Source organism: Eumetopias jubatus, unplaced genomic scaffold (assembly GCF_037043125.1).
Source record: "Eumetopias jubatus isolate StellerSeaLion01/CBP00866 unplaced genomic scaffold, mEumJub1_p1.0 scaffold_8, whole genome shotgun sequence".
In the NCBI taxonomy this organism is placed as follows: Eukaryota; Metazoa; Chordata; class Mammalia; order Carnivora; family Otariidae; genus Eumetopias; species Eumetopias jubatus.
The window spans coordinates 9,906,106-9,917,253 of record NW_028274814.1 but is presented as its reverse complement, the minus strand read 5'-3'; the positions used below and the strand labels follow the sequence as shown (position 1 = coordinate 9,917,253).

Here is an 11,148-nt window from a genome sequence, read left to right as displayed (position 1 = left end):
CCCGAAAACTAGCCTGTGGGTCTGGCGTGCTACAAATATGATGACTCTGTGTAAAAGAATTTCTACAACCAATTATAATAAAATTTGAAGGAGGGTTTACAATTCATTCTATCTCCTAAAATCCTCCTATCTTGTGTGGGCCTTGCTAAACTGTTTAAACAGAGCATTCTATTCACCCTCCTTCTCTGAGGATTCCGGGATGGTATTGTTAGTTTGAAAAGAAGCAGAGAGGTGATAATGGAGGGTTGTAGAATCCTGGGATGTCAGTTAATCCTAGAATGACCTGTAATGAACTGAATTATGTCCCCTGCAAAGTCCATATATTGAAATCCTAACCTCAAGTACCTTAAATGTGAATGTATTTGGAGATAGGGCCTTTATTTATTTTTTCTTAAGGTTTTATTTATTTATTTGACAGACAGAGAGAGAGAGAGAGAGCGAGCCCAAGCAGGGGGAGCTGCAGGCAGAGGGAGAGGGAGAAGCAGGCTTACTGAGCAGGGAGCCTGACTTGGGGCTCAATCCCAGGACCCTGGGATCATGACCTGAGCCAAAAGCAGATGCTTAACCCCGACTGAGCCACCCAGGCACCCCTAGATAGGGCCTTTAACTAGGTAATTAAGATGAAATGAGGTCATAAGCTATGACCCTAATCTAGTATGACTGGTGTCCTTATCAAGAGACAAGATTAGGGGGTTCCAGGGTGGCTCAGTTGGTTAAGTGTCCTGACTCTTGGTCTTGGCTCACGTGGTGATCTTATGGGTCATGGGATAGAGCCCCGCTCTGGGCTCCACACTCAACCTGGAGTCTGCTTGGGATTCTCTCTCTCCTCTCCCCCTGCTCCCTTTCCCTCTCTCTCTCAAATAAATATTAAAAAAAAAGGACGAGATTAGGACATCGACACCAGGGAAAAGGTCCCACATGAGGACATAATGAGAAGATGACCATCTGCAAGCCAAGGAGAGGGGCTTTGGGAGACACAAAATCTGCTGACACTTTGATCTTGGACTTCTAGCCTGCAGAAGTGTAAGAAAATAAAATTTGTTGTTTAAGCCACTCAATGTGTGGCATTTTGTTTTGGCAGCCTGAGCAGACTAGCACGCACGCGTGCGCGTGCACGCGCGCGCACGCACACACACACACACACACACACACTTTTTTTGGTAGAGAATGTGATCATGTCACATAGTGGTCGTGGCTGGAGACAGGAGGGATGGTGGGGGAAGAAGCCTGGTTGCCTGACTCCTGGTTTCCTTCCATTATACCACATTTCTAGGCTATATTCTGGTTTGTTGACCACACAATTCTAATTTAGGATCCTGGGATGCAATATTGTGAATTAACTGTGCAGATGTCTGACGTTCACTAAGTAGGCAGTATCACTTGTATTCCAGAAAACACGAGAAGCAATCTTGTACCAAGAGAGTCCAAATTATTCTTTCCTGGCACATCTCTTAACCCCTCTGAAGTAAGGTCTTTATGATTATCAGCAATCTGCTATTTCAAAGTTGAATGTATGAAATTTCCATTTATCCCCATGCATATGTGCAGAATTTGCAATTACAAATTGTTTTTCATGACCAAATTGATTATCTTGACTAGACATCCACGAAATGAAATATATAAGGTCTGATTTTCAGCTTGAGCCTTCAGTATACACCATGTGGTTTAATATAAACACTCTTAACTCTTTATTCTGTTGGGATTTCTTTGAAAGACATTTCATTTTAATGTATTCAAACAAAACCCACAGAAAAATACTAAATCAGGGACGCCTGGGTGGCTCAGTTGTTTAAGCATCTGCCTTTGGCTCAGGTCATGATCCCAGGGCCCTGGGATGGAGTCCTGAGTTGGGCTTCTTGCTCAGCGGGGAGCCTACTTCTCCCTCTGCCTGCCGCTCCCCCGATTGTGCTCACTCTCTCTCTGACAAATAAATGAATAGAATCTTTTTTTTAAAGATTTTATTTATTTATTTGAGAGAGAGAGAGAGAGCCTGAGAGGGAGGAGGGTCAGAGGGAGAAGCAGAAGCAGACTCCCTGATGTGGGGCTCCATCCCGGGACTCCAGGGTCATGACCTGAGCCGAAGGCTCAACCACCTGAGCCACCCAGGCGTCCCAATGAATAGAATCTTTAAAACAAAACAAAACAAAACAAAACGAACCCCAAAACTCTTAAAAAATAAGAAATACGCTAAATCAGTAAATAGCATAAAAGTGTACATTGTGGGAGGGAAACTGGACCCAAAAGTTTTCATGATGTTCATAACTTAGTGTCATCATGTCTGCTTGCAATTTTTAATGTTAACTCTCCACCATTTAGTCACCTTTATAACTTGGAAAAACAAGTTGTCTCCTATCTTTCTGGGTTGGATGATTTTTTATCCTGTATCAAAGCTAACAAAAATATGTAATGTTTTCCCTGTTCTTTAATATTTGAAGCAAGGGATTTTTCTTCTGCTTGTACTTTCTTTGGGGTCAGCTTCAGTTAGATATACTTCAGTTACAATAAAACTCACTGATTGTAAGTGTGCAATTCAATAAAGGTTGAGAAGTGTATTTAGTCATGTAACCCTCACTACAATCATGATCTAGAACATTTCCATCACCTCTAAAAGTTTATTTGTGTCTGTTTGGAATTTGGCCTCTGGCAAAGTCTGATCTAATTTTTATCACGGGAGTTTTGCCTTTTCTAAAATTTCATATAAATGAAATAATACAATACGTAGGTGTGTGTGTGTATGTCTTCTTTCACTTAGCAAATTGCATTTGAGATTCACCCATGACTTTGTATGCATATATAGTTTATTACATTTTATTGCGGAATAGTATTCTATTGTTTGTTTATCCATAGCTGGTTGAAGGACATTTGTGTTGTTCCCAGCTTTTAATGATTGTGTATATAGCTACTGTAAACATTCAAACAGTGGCTTTTGTGTGAACATACATTTTCATTTCTCTGGGGTAAATACCTACAAGCAGGATTGCTAGGTTATATATTAGGTATATATTTGGCTTTATAAGAAACTGTGAAGACTGCTTTCCAAAGGGGCTGTAGCAGTTTGCCGCTAGTAAGGTATGAGAGTCCAATCATTCTTCATTCTATTGTCTGCTATTGTCAGGATATTTTGTTTTAGCTATTCTAATGGGTGTGTAGTGCAGTCTTTTAAAATTTACACTGCAGGGCGCCTGGGTGGCTTAGTGGGTTAAGCGTCTGCCTTCGGCCCAGGTCACGATCCCAGGGTCCTGGGATGAAGCCCCGCCTTGAGCCCTGCATCGGGCTCCCTGCTCAGCGGGTAGTCCGCTTCTCCCTCTCCTCCCTGCTCGTGCTCTCTCTTGCTATCTCTGTGGCTATTTCTCTCTCTCTCTCAAATAAATAAAATCTTAAGAAAAACAAAAACAAAATTTACACTACAGGGCTCCTGGGCCGCTCCGTCCATTAAGTATGGGGCTTTTTTTTTTTTTTTTTTTTTTTTATGTACTTGACAGAGAGAGACACAGCGAGAGAGGGAACACAAGCAGGGGGAGTGGGAGAGGGAGAGGGAGAAGCAGGCTTTCCGCTGATCAGGGAGCCCGACGCGGGGCTTGATCCCAGGACGCTGGGATCATGACCTGAGCCGAAGGCAGAACCTTAACGACTGAGCCAGCCAGGCGCCCCAAGTATGGGGCTTTTGATTTACTCTCAGGTCATGATCTTAGGGTCATGAGATCCGGCTCCGTGTGAGGGTCCTGGCTCAGGGCAGAGCTGCTTAGGATTCTTTCTCCCTTTCCCTCTGCCCCTCCCCCAGCTCCAGCTTGGGCACACGTGTGCACATGCTCGCAAGCGCGTTCTAAGTAAGTAAATAAATAAAATTAAAAAAAATTTACACTACATCTTGGTGGAGTGCAGTGTTATCTTAGAATGGCCTTATTTATTTATTTCAAAGATTTTATTTACTTGTTTGAGAGAGAGGGAGTGTGTGCACATGAGTTTGGAGGGGGCGCTGCAGAGGGAGAGGGAGAGGGAGAAGTAGACTTCCGACTGAGCAGGGAGCCCCACACCGGCTGGATCCCAGGATCCTGAGACCGTGACCTGAGCAGAAGGCAGACACGAATGGACTGAGCCACCCAGGCGCCCCCAGTGTGGCTTTAATTTGCCTTTCCTTGATGAATAATGAGTTGAGTACCTTTTCCTATATGTATTGGCCTTTTGTGAAATGTAGTTGTCTTCTTTTGTCCATTTTTTATTGAATTGTTTTTTTTTTAATTGACTTGGAGGAATTTTTAAGAATTATATCCTGGGGGGGGGTGGGGGGATGGGTTAGCCTGGTGATGAGTATTAAGGAGGGCACGTTCTGCATGGAGCACTGGGTGTTATACACAAACAATGAATCATGGAACACTACATCAAAAACTAATGATGTAATGTATGGTGATTAACATAACATAATAATAAAAAAAGTTTATATCCTGGGTATGAGTCCTCTGTCAAATGTATATGTTGTGGTTTATCTTTTCACTTTCTTACTAGTATTTTTTTAAGATGTTATTTATTTATTTGAGATTGAGAGAGAGAGTACAAGTGGGGGGGAAGGGCAGAGGGAGAGGGAGAAGCAGACTCCCTGCAGAGCAGGGAGCCGATATAGAACTTGATCTCAGGACCCTGGGATCATGACCTGAGCCGAAGGCAGATGCTTAACGGACTGAGCCACCCAGGCGCCCCGTATCCCTGGAAATCCCTGGAAACTATGAGTATATTACGTTATATGGTAAAAAGGACTTTGGCTCATAATCAAGTTAAGGATCTTGAGCTGGGGAGATTATCCTGGATTATCCATCTGGGATGTATGTAGTCACAGGGTCCTTATAAGGAAGAATGATGGTCAGAGTCAGAGAGGAAGAATGTGTTTATAGAAGGAAAGTCAGAGATTTGAAGACACTCTGCTGCTGATTTGAAGGTGGAAGAAGGAGCCATGAGCCAAACAATGCAGGTAGCTTCTAGAACCTGGAAAAGCAAGGAAACATATTCTCTGGAGTCTCCAGAAGGAACAAAGCCCTATCGACACCTTAATTTTAGCTGACTGTTCTGACCTCCAGAGCTGCGAAGATAATAAATTAGTGTTGCTTTATGTCACTAAATTTGTTGTAATTTGTAACAGCAGCTTTGGAAATGAATGTAATGTCTCACCTTCACACTTCACTAAAAAGCAGTTTTTCCATTTTTTCTTTATTTTTCAGTGCTTACTGTATCCTGTTTAAGAAATCTTTGCCTACCCCACACTTGTGAAGTTATTTGATATTTCCTTGCAGAAGCTTTATTGCTGGGATGCCTGGGTGGCTCAGTTGGTTTGAGCGTCTGCCTTCCGCTTGGGTTAGGATCCCGGGGTCCTGGGATCTAGTCCCGAGTTGGGCTCCTTGCTCAGTGGGGAGCCTGCTGCTCCCCCTGCTTGTGCTCTCTCTCTCTCTGATGAATAAATAAATAAAATCTTTAATTAAGGGGCACCTGGGTGGCTCAGTTGTTAAGCGTCTGCCTTCGGCTCAGGTCACGATCCCAGGGTCCTGGGATCAAGCCTCGCATCGGGCTCCCTGCTCAGTGGGAAGCCTCTTCTCCCTCTCCCACTCCCCCTGCTTGTGTTCCCTCTCTCATTGTGTGTCTCTCTGTCAAATAAATAAATAAATAAAATCTTTAAAAAATAATCTTTAATTAAAAAAAGAAGCTTTATTGCTTTACCTTTTACATTTGGACCTGTGATATATTCTGAATATGAATAAATTTTGGAGTATGTTGTGAGGTAGGTTCAATGTTCATTAAAAAAAACAACAACAAAAAACAATAACAAGAACAAAAAACAAATGTCCAATGGCTCCAGCACATTTACTGAGAAAAAAGAATCCTTTCCCTCCTTGAATTGCACTGGCACTTTTGTCATCAATCCAATTTATGCATATATTTGTGTCTGTTCTTTTCTTTTTTAAAAGATTTTATTTATTTATTTGACGGAGAGAGACACAGTGTGAGCAGGAACACAACAAGCAGGGGGGAGTGGGAGAGGGAGAAGCAGGCTTCCCGCCGAGCAGGGAGCCTGATGCGGGGCTCGATCCTGGGACCCTGGGCTCGTGACCTGAGCCGAAGACAGACACTTAATGACTCAGCCACCCAGGTGCCCTATTTGTGTCTGTTCTTACATCAGGTTCATATTGTCTTAATTTCTGTAGCTTTATGGTAAATCTTGAAATTTGGTAGCATGTATCCTCTAACTTCATTCTTCTACTTTAGTATTGTTTTGGCTCTACTAGGGTCTTTGCATTTCCAAACAAGTTTTAGAACCACCTTGTCAATTTTTACAAACCTATGAGGATTTTGAATAGGGTTGTACAAGGGAAGCTGGTTTGGTACAGAAATTTAGATCCTTCAGCTAAATTTTACTCTATTAAATCTTTGAATATGGATATTTTTCTGGTTTGTCTGTTAATAACTGACTTTTTAAGTTTATAACAACATAAATTTATCATAGTAACATATGCTTATGGTATAGAGTCATATTTGCTTAATTCAGTGAGAGGGGAAAAATGGTGTTCAAACCATGGGTCATGAAATCAATTCAGTGGTCCTTATCAGCATTATGTGAAATGAAATAGAACAGGAAATATCAGAGTATATCATATTTAGTTTTGTAAAACCTTTATACCAGCAAGTATATATATATCTATGTTCTGGGTCATGTTGTATAGAATATTTCTTATTTTGAGTTGTGTTGAAAGCCCATGGGTACCGTATGGTGCTGGGTTTTACAGTTTTATCCCCACAAATCCCCTTTTTTAAGTTGAAGTGTAGTTGACACCGTTTGGTTTTAAACTAAGAAATATTGCCTGGGGGCACCTGGTGGCTCAGTCAGTTAGGTGTCTGCCTTCGGCTCAGGTCGTGATCCCAGACTGGTCATGATCCCAGACTCCCTGCTCAGCGGGGAGTCTCCTTCTCTGCCCCTCCCCTGGCTGGTGCTTTCTCTCTCTCTCTCTTGCTCACTCTCTCTCTCTCGAATAAATAAATAAAATCTTAAAAAAAAAAGAAACCTTGTCTGCTTACAGACTATAATTATCAAACTATTTTTTAAGTAAAAATACAAAGGATAGCATATTCAACTCAATTAACTTGGAGGTATGAGGGATAACTGCTTTGAATGGATTTTATATGAATCACAAGTATTTGAACAGACAGATTTAACTGAATTGTAGGAAAGAGCACTGATCTAGAAGTCAGAGAACTTTATTATTTTCAATGTTCTTAGTTAAATCCCTTGCTGTCTTATTTGGTAAAGATAGAAACAAATCTTTAGGTCATTTATCTCTCAGAGTTGTGGGCATGAAAGAAATCTTGTAATACTTTGAAAAGCAGGGGCAACTGTTTATTTACCTCCCCAGTGTTGTCGAAAGGTATCAATATATGGGGGCACCCAGCTGGCACAGTCAGAAGAGCATGTGACCCTCGATCTCAGGGTCCTGACCTGGAGCCCCACATTGGGTATAGAGATTACTAAAACAAAAAACAAAACAAAACAAAAACAAAACTAAAAAAGAAAGAAAGGTGTCAAATATGGATGTAAGCAAGCTTAGTGATGTCTGTAGTTAATTCTGGCTCCTGTGGAGACCAAATTTAAGAATATATCACATTCAAAAAAAAGTATTTAATGTAAAGGCTGTTTTTAGGCAAACAGGCTTGAGCAATGGAATGTAGAAAGGGCACATCGACCACCTGGCGAAATACAGACAAGCCCATCAGGGGACCCACCTCAAAATATCCATAGCCCTAACTAACCAATGGGCTTCTTACAACTGGGCACAGTTCCCCAAAAAAGGGAACATTCCATATGTTGCCATACCTCCTCATCTTCCCCCTTTAAACACAGCCCCCACCCACTGCCGCCTTGCAGACAGCCTCTCTGCTGTCCTGCCCCTGGCCCCTTGCGGTGGATTCAATAACCTTCTATTTCCTTTATTCTGCTTCACGTGAATTCTTTAACTGCTGGTGCTAGTGGCTTCCACCCAACTGTGGCCCCACATTTGGGGGCCCCCATCTGATCGAGAGAAGACACCCCATTTGGGCACCAAATATATCACATTTCAAGAACTTGGATGAAATAATGCTTGGATTAATGAAAATATTAAAGAAAGACTATTATGTCTATTCCAGACAATTATGGAGAGTAAGCTGTTTATTGATTTATGGATCTGGGAATCTGGTGGCTAGGGGTAGTTTTCTCATGTGGGAGGCTCACAGTTTTCCTTTTACAGGTTGAAAATTTTATGGCCTCTAGTAAAGATAATATTCAATAAATACCTATTGATGGGTCAATTTTTAAATATGTGATTGGGTCATGTTATTATCCCTATAGTTATTGTGATTTGAAATGACTTAGTGGAGAGATGAAATATGGATTTTTAAATGATTTTTAAATTAGTTTGCTTTTTGGCCATTGGACACCACTATTCATAACTCATTATATCAAAAGCATTTAATGTTCTTGTTGAAACGAAAATCTTGAGATATAGGGCCTTTTACACTATTATAAAGCGGTTGATAAAAAAAGACAACCAAATGATTTTTTGCAACCTAGATAATGCGTACCTAACTTCAAAACTGTAGGGAGTTATTTGCAAAGAAGAGACAAAGAAAAAGCGATTAGGATGGGATAACACTGAAATTATGTGTATTTATTTTTAAATTGTGAATCTTTACAGGTACGGAGTATCATTCTTCAACTCATACCACCAGTGTGTAGTACATTGCTTGGTACAGAGCTGGCAATGATAAATGTTTGCTAAATTTTATTTTTTTAAAGATTTTATTGATTTATTTGAGAGAGAGAGAATGAGATAGACAGCACGAGAGGGAAGAGGGTCAGAGGGAGAAGCAGACTCCCTGCTGAGTGGGGAGCCCGATGCGGGACTCGATCCCGGGACTCCAGGATCATGACCTGAGCCAAAGGCAGTCGCCCAACCAACTGAGCCACCCAGGCGCCCTGTGTGCTAAACTTTAAATGAAAAAATTGAGGGTGGAGGAAGTTTAGAAAGTAAAGCCTGAGTCGCATTATGTCTGAGAAGAGGAAGTAAAGATTTGGATTTCTTCATATTCTAGCCCTTTTTAATCCCGTATCAGAATTGGTATCTCTAACTCACTGACATTTCCTAATCAAGCAAATTCTGCCAATTTTCTTTTTTTTTTAAAGGAATATAAAACTATTTATTGACCACTGTTTACCATATGTTTATTTACAATAAAGTAAACAATATACAGTTGGATAACATTCTGACTACAAAGTTACTGTTTTTCCTGGTTTCTGCTGAACCAGTAACTCAAATACTGAGAAGACTGAGCCTCCATGTCAGGAACGAGTTGGGGTAAAGAAAATACATGCAGGTTAAGAATTTGGATTATAAAAGTCTGTTCACCCATTTATTCCAACAGGTGCTAAATTGCCAACATCTCTAACCATCTGATTATGATTAGGTTTCCATGAACAAAGTCTTAGACATTCCATGAATCATGACCTTTTAGTCAATACAGCACAGAGATTTCAACTTCTTGAAAAGGAATGGTTCACTAGAAGGAACCTTTAAATGTCCATTTAACTAAGTTTTGCTTACCTAATTAAAACACACCAGGACTTGTCTAGTTTTGTCATTTGGGTGGGGAGGTTGTCGGTGGTGATAAAATTTTCCTTTCAGGGATCTTGCAAGTGAACTTGCATTTATGACTGTAGATATGAATACGGATTCTGATATGGCTGCTTTTAAATTGTCCAATTTAAAAATCTGAAAGGTTAAGGCTTCAGGAAAAACTTCAGTTTAACTTTAAGTGATTAATTTCTTAAGTTGCTGAAAATGATAGCATTCCGGAAACACGGGCTTATCCATGGTTATAAATGCTGTTTTTGTTTTGGTGAATGTTAAAAAACAAAAAGCATTTATGTATGTATTTTAAGTATACACACAAAAACCCCCTAAATAAACAAAAAATCCAGAATGGTCCTTAGGCATATAGGAGTTAAACACAAATTCTGACTGAGTAACGACTATGAAGATTTCCCCCAACATTTAGAAAAGGTGTTCTCTAATGCAGGGGGATAATATACCATGGTCTCAAATACTTTTTTTCTGATAAAGGAAGCAACTACAGAAAGCTTTTATTTGTTCAAAGTAACCAGTGCTATAGATGCAAAAAAACCCCAACAACTCCCCCAATACTACTTCAAAACAAACATATCGAACTTGATTTTCATTAGAATGTTATTTCTTCACACTAATAAATCAAAAAACAAAGACCCGGATTTTATATATATATATATATATATATATATATATAAAATAATGCAAACAATTATTGAGCTTCATCTTCTGGACAAGAATGCCAAGTTAGTCTCTCTTCATAAAAAGCAATTACAATCTGAGGACACTTCATATTTGCCTCTTTTGCCAGCACCAAGTCTGCCTCATCTGAATCTTTCCACTTCATGAGAAACATTAATTCTCCACTGCTGTCCGTGGCACCAATTATTCGTTCAGGATCAAGACCTCTGGCAAAGCCTCTTGGATTATCAGCAGCATCTCTTTTCTTCTTTGATTTGCTATCATCAGATTCACTGTCAGATAAAGATTTTCTTTTTGTACCATCTTTTTCTTTACCAGCTTTTTGAGAATTAAGAAATGCTTCAATTAACTCTGGACAATCTAAATTTTCTTCAGGTTCCCAAGTATTGTCAGCATCTGTAAATCCCTTCCACTTCAGGAAATACTCCACCTTCCCATTCAGTACACGTCGGTCCAGTACTTTTTCCACCACAAATTCTTCAGGCTCTGCCTCTTCTACTTTTTTACTCTTTCCATTTTGTTTCTTTCCCATTTTTTGCAATGTAGTTTTATTGGAGGCCATTTTTTATTGCAGACTTGAAGAGCTATTATTCACCGCCTCCGAGCTGCTCCGGGTCCCGGGTCTGCGGCGTCTCCGGCCCTGCGCACCTCAAGCTCCAGCCACATCCCAAATTCCGCCAATTTTCACAGCCTTCTCAGGGAAAGGATTTTATTCTCTAGAGTCACCCTGTGGCGCCACCTGCCGGAGATGTCGGGAAACTTCGCACTTGAACTTTCTCCCTGGGCTGTCCTTTACGCTCCTCCCCGTTCT

The 11,148-nt window shown here is 40.6% G+C and overlaps 1 pseudogene; it reads right to left on the bottom strand.

The window, feature by feature from the left end:
* Positions 1–10,342: 10,342 nt before the first annotated feature.
* On the bottom strand, positions 10,343–10,999 carry LOC114204107 (chromobox protein homolog 3 pseudogene; annotated as a pseudogene).
* Positions 11,000–11,148: the final 149 nt, after the last annotated feature.